The sequence below is a fragment of the Siphateles boraxobius genome, unplaced genomic scaffold (genome assembly GCF_051911475.1).
Source record: "Siphateles boraxobius isolate OS27281-9 unplaced genomic scaffold, OSU_SipBor_1 7, whole genome shotgun sequence".
Classification (NCBI taxonomy): Eukaryota; Metazoa; Chordata; class Actinopteri; order Cypriniformes; family Leuciscidae; genus Siphateles; species Siphateles boraxobius.
Window position 1 is genome coordinate 11,376,795 of NW_027509197.1, and position 6,667 is coordinate 11,383,461.

Below are 6,667 nucleotides of genomic sequence, written 5' to 3' on the forward strand. Positions count from 1 at the left end.
CTTTCTTTATTAATCAGCTAACAAGACGCTAAAACTGCTCGGTTGTTTTAAAAAATGGTTTCATTATGTTACCTCCTGATTTCCTGAAGATGACAAAAAATATTTTTCGTTGTTTCATGTTATTTATTTCTATTTATTTTTAATCATGTATTGTATGTTTAATTACCATTGCTTTAAATGTTTTATGAATTATTTTTTAGTAGACTATCTCTCACTGTATCTTTTTTGAAAATGTACTTTATTGGCTTAATCTACCTTGAGTTTCGTTCATTGAGACGTGTGCATGTTGCAAAGTCATATTAAAAAGCCGATCGGAATGCCATAACCCTAAACCTACCCATGCATATCATATGCACGTAAAAACTAATTTTCGCATTTAAATTGCACGATAAACACAATGCGTGCTATAGAGACGCATTTAGTGTGACAGGTTCAGCGGCTTTCTTCTTCCACAAGGGGTTTTGGTGTCACGCATTTGTTTCCAGGCGATTAATAAAGAACGCAACACTCACGTCTCCCGGACATCCTGTAGAATTCAACCCATCAGATTGTGACTTCGAAACTCCTGAAGTGTTGCCAGAAAAGTGTGCCATATGCATCAGACGTACAGCCAACTGTCCGTGGGTGTGACGCCTGAGGCTGAGACTATTACATTTTGGACCAGCTAGAGTTTGTTTATTATGCGTGAAGGGAAACCACCCAGTAGAGCATTACAATTATATAATCTTGAGGTCATGAACGCATTAACTAACTGTTCTGCATTTGTCATTGATAGTATATGTCATAGTTTAGATATATTTTTGAGATAGAAAAATGCGGTTTTACAGATGCTAGAAACATGGCTTTCAAATGAAAGATTGGCATCAAAGAGCACACCCAGGTTCCTGACTGATGATGAAGACTTGACAGAACATCCATCAAGTCTTAGACAGTATTCTAGGTCAGTGATTCTCAACCACGTTCTTGGAGGCCTCCCAACACTGCACATTTTGCATGTCTCCTTTGACTGACACACCCATTTCAGATCTTTGAGTCTCTACTAATGAGCTGATGACCTGAATCAGGTGTGTTTGATTGAGGAGACATGCAAAATGTCGGGGGCCTCCAGGAATGTGATTGGGAACCGTTGCTCAAGGTTATTGAAAGCAGGGGTATTTGGTCCAATAATTGGAAACTCATTTTTTTCAGAATTAAGTGGTAGGAAATTACTAGTCATCCAATTTTTTTTAACAACTATGCATTCCGTTAATTTTGTGAATTGGTAAGTTTCGTTGTAATGCCATGCTTCCTAATGATATCTCCTTAGGTTAGCATGTACAGGGTGGAAACCAACGGTCCTAGTACTGAGCCTTGCGGTACTCCTTACATAACTTGTGATGACATCTCTTCATTTAGTGCTACAAACTGATAATGGTCAGATAAGTCTGATTTAAACCATCCCAATGCAATTCCACTTACGTCAACATAATTTCCGAGTCTATTCAAAAGAATGTTTTGGTTAATAGTATCAAATGCAGCACCAAGATCCAGTAACACTAATAGAAAGATACAACCACAAACGGATGATAAGAGCAAATCATTTGTAACTCTAATGAGAGCAGTTTTAGTACTGTGATACGGTCTAAATCCTGACTGGAAATCCTCGCAGATACCATTTATTTCTAAAAAGGAACAAAGTTGTGAGGATCCTGCCTTTTCTGGAATTTTTTACATAAAGGGTATATATATATATATATATTACAGTTTAAAAGTAAATCCACGTGAAGACTTGGTTTTCCTACTAAGAAAAAAAGCTCAAATACTCTGCAATAAAACAATAAAACTCACTAGAGAAGATCTAGGAAAAAGAGTGTAGGACACAGCCTTGCCCAAACTTCTCTCCTTGCTTATCTATGCCCCCCCCTCTCACTCCTTCCCCTCCTTCCCCTCCTCCCTCCTTCCCCCCTCCTCCCTCCTCCCTCCTACCTCCTCCATCCTACCTCCTTCCCCTTCCCCCTGATTAAAGTCACAGAAAGTTCTATAATATAAATAAAAAGTAAGAATGTCTATATACCACATGATGTATTTTATCAATTTGTCAATTCCGTCAGACATCCCACCTGTCAATCCACCAGAATAGCAAATGGAGGTCTGTGCACCTAAGTGGAAAGAGATAGAGCAGGTTGTGAGAAAGGCAAGGGCTTCATCATCTCCAGGGCCTAATGGAGTTCCGTACAGAGTGTACAAGAGTGCTTCAGGAGTTCTACGAATTCTGTGGAAATTGATAAAAGTGGCTTGGGAAAAGCAGGTTGTACCTAGAGCATGGCGCCGAGCAGGGGGAGTCTTTATACCCAAAGAAAAAGATGCTACAAGCATCAGTCAGTTTCGCCCTATTTCACTATTAAACGTCGAAGGCAAGATTTTCTTCAGCATTATTGCTCAGAGATTATCAACCTACCTATTAAAGAATGGCTTCATTGACACTTCAGTTCAAAAAGTGGGCATTCCAGGATTCTCAGGATGCTTAGAACACATCAGTGTTATCTGGCAACGAATTCAATCAGCTAAAAAGGAGAGGAGGGAGCCCCACGTGACATTCCTGGATTTGGCTAATGCATATGGTTCAGTGCCACATGAGCTTCTTTGGGCATCATTTGATTTTTTCAGGGTACCGATGTCGATAACAAATTTGGTGAAAGCATATTTTGGAGATTTGCAATTTAGTTTCTCAACTCCAGAATTCAGCACTACATGGCAATGCTTAGAGGTTGGAATAATGGCAGGATGCACCATTTCTCCACTGGCTTTTACCTTGGCAATAGAAGTAATCATTAGGGCATCAAAATGGGTAGTAGGAGGAGAGCGCTTGGCTTCTGGGATGCGACTACCACCAATCAGAGCATACATGGATGACATGACAACCATGACTACAACGGTAGCCTGCACTAATCGGCTATTGGGGAAGTTAACAGATAATATTGAATGGGCAAGAATGCAATTTAAGCCCTCTAAATCAAGGAGCATCTCAATAATTAAAGGCAAGGTAGTAGATAAAACATTCTTCATTAATGGTGAGGCAATACCAACAGTTTCTCAGAAGCCAGTGAAGAGTCTAGGGAGATGGTACGATGGTACGATGGGGATCTAAAGGACACAGTTCGAGTGGGAGAAGTTAGACGACAAGCAGTGGAAGGGTTGAAGAGCATAAACAGCTGTGCTCTACCAGGCAAACTGAAACTCTGGTGCTTTCAGTTTGGTCTACTGCCAAGGTTGCTGTGGCCACTGACTGTGTACGAGGTTTCTTTGACAACAGCGGATAAGCTGGAAGCGTTAATAAGTTCATACATCAGGAAATGGTTGGGAGTTCCACGCTGCCTCAGCAGAGTGGGACTTTATAGTAAAGGAGTATTGCAGCTGACAGTCTCTGCTTTAACCGAGGAGTTTAAGTGTTCCTAGGTCAGACTGGAAATTACTTTAGCAGAGTCACGCAACAAATGTGTAAGGGAGGCAGCCCCAGTGGTAAAAACTGGTAGAAAGTGGTCGGCAAAGAAATCTGTAGTAGAGGCAAAGGCTGACCTTCAAATTGGGGATATTGTGGAACAGGTACAGCATGGAAGAGGGGGTTTTGGGCTCAGTTTAGCTCCTTCTAAATGGCACAAGGCAGGCCCAGCTCAAAGGAGGAAGCTGGTAGTCAACGAGGTGCGAAAGCAGGTGGAGAGGATGAGATGTATAAAGGCCATTTCCCAGACCAAGCAGGGAGAGTGGATGAGATGGGAGAGTGTGGAACAACGCAAAATGGGCTGGCAAGACCTTTGGTCAATGGAAGAGAGTAGGATCAGTTTCCTTATTAGGTCAACATATGATGTTCTCCCATCACCGCAGAACCTAAACCTCTGGGTAGGAGAGGATCCCTCTCGTCCTTTGTGTTCATCACCTGCCACATTAAGGCACATTTTGACAGGATGTAAGGTGGCTCTTAGTCAGGGTCGGTTTACTTGGCGCCATGACCAAGTATTGCGATGTTTGGCTTTAGTATTGGAAGGCAAGCGTAGTATGACCAATAAGTTGCCGCCTGTTCTAGCAAAACATTACACGCAGAAGACAATATTCCTCCGCCCAGGCGAGCAACCACCAAGAAAAGGTGCTAGCACCAATTCTCGCCCAGGACAACTGGAAGCTGCTAGGGACTGGAAGATGCTGGCTGATCTTGATCAACGGCTTATTTTTCCACCTGAGATTGCCACCACTAACCTTCGACCAGATATTGTTTTGTGGTCTGGATCAGCACGCATTGTTCAACTGATAGAGTTAACAGTGCCATAGGAGGATGCGGTAGATGAGGCATATGAGAGGAAGAAACTGCGGTATGCTCATCTGGCCACTGAAGCAGAACAGCGAGGATGGAGAGTCCAGGTTTACCCAGTGGAAGTGGGTTGTCGAGGTTTTGTGGCACACTCTACAACCCGGTTCCTCAGAAACGTCGGATTCAGTGGCCAAGAGTTGCGTCACACAGTAAAGAACTTATCTGAAGCAGCAGAGAGGAGCAGCAACTGGCTATGGTTGAGACAGAAAGATTCTAGCTGGCTGTGTACAGGCCGCCTTGCTACGGTTTCTTGAAAACGTGAAGAGTCTGTTGGTTTATTTGTATAGGTTGTATAGTATTTACAGTCATTACGTTCCTGTGTATATTGCGTGAATGACGGGTGGTTGGGCAGATATTGTGTTTTGCGGTAGGTGGTATGCCATACGGAACCGTTGCCACTGAAACTGCATATTAACGCACCAGTGGGGCTCGACAGCCTTAGTCAAACGGGTTGGCGCGTATGGTTGGGTTGCGGAGAGATTGCGAGATTGTGCTTAGGTCTCAGCAGCAAGAGGGAAGTAGAGGTCAGTAAGCTGGGCTGAGTCGAGTGGGGGACGGAGGGGGGTGACTCTGGGACGCCAGAGACACTGTCGAGCCCTCTTGAGGTGTCGTGGGCTAGTCGACAAGACACTGAGGACGGAAGGGGCCCACTTGAAGACCGTAGAGATGTCCCCTACTCAGCTCAATCCAGACGGTTGCCATGGGGGACCGCACTGTGGTTGCAGCCGTTGTGTGTGCTGACGCGTGTTAACACTAAGGAGATTTACATCACCATATGGAAAGAAGCGTAAATGGATCTAGAAGCATAGGTAACTGTAAAGCTATGTCTTAGTTGGTGCTTATCTTGGCGAAAGCCGAGTACAAATCAGCATGAAGTTTTAACATCTACTCTCGTGTAATGGAAATTATGAATCTATTGTTTTTCCCCTTTCATGTTTGGTATCATTTTAAATGTCTCAGTGCGTTTGGTAAAATGGTCTCAATTTCACTGCTGTAACTGGTATTATGAGAAAGTCACAAGTCATAAGAGAGAAGAAAATTCTTTAGATTAATAGAATGTTCCTGATTGCAATTCTTGAAAAAAATTCTCAAAAATGTTATAGTATAAAATGCTATAAACATAATGTAGGCTATTATAATATATTATTAGAAATTGCAATTTTTATAAATTTGTAATGTTTAATATTTAAAACATCCCTATAGATTCAAATTCCCCAATAATTGTATCCCTTAAAACTCATCTTTGATCACAAAAATTACATATTTAAATGTTTTTTTCCTGAAATGTATTAATTTATTCATAGCTTGAATGTAACTCTACACCCCTGTGGAGGAATTAAGATGCAAATTAGCCCCGCCTCCACTCGCTCATGGTGGCAAGTGGACATACTGCTTTAATTTAGCCATTTGTTTGAACCAGAAACTGATTCAGAAGAAGTGGAAGAGTCAATTATAAAGGCTCGAATACAAGTCCATGTATCAGAATGTTAATGTTTTTTATGTGTCGCGCTCTCAACAATGTCGGGCACATAACGGTAATTAATGTAATTAATTATAATTAATTGCTAAATGTAGCCTACCCGATTTTTCATATCAACAGAAAAAAAATACTGGGATAACCTGGCTTCTCTTGAGACTCCACTGCTTCAGAGCATAATGATGGAATGCTAAAGCCCACCACAAGTTTACTTGATTATTTACAAGGTAGTTTGTGACGTAAGAAACACCTACGATTTCTAACAGTCTTTTTTTCACTGCAGATTTAAGGAGAAAATACTCAGCAATGGTGTTGACTTGTGAATTTACCCATGGTTTGTCTTAAAGCATGTTAAAAACATCATATAGACATATAAACATTAAAAACTAGATTTTTTAAAAAACTTTTTTCTTTGAAAGTCATACCCTTTGGGGATAAGACAGTTTGGCAATGGCAAGCATCCTAGCCTATAACTTTAAGAAGTTATTTACAATTATATATTTTTTAAAACATTCTTTTAATTTTTTTTAGTTGTCATAAGAACAATCTTGAGAAGAAATTTAAGGGAATACAAAAAATTCTTAACGGTTTCTACAGTTAGGAAACAATAAGAAAATAGCAATTAAGAAGATTTTTATTTTTAAGAATGTTTTCGTGAATCTGGTCACATCGCAATGCCTAAATTAGCCTGTATAATAGGGGTGGGAGATATTGACAAAAATGAATATCTCGATATTTGTTTTCAATATCTCGATATCGATATTCAGACGATATTTTGCAATCCTTCAAAGAAATGTGTGCAAACTGGCAAAGAAGGTCCAGTTGGTCTTTTGACTTGCAGCATTTGA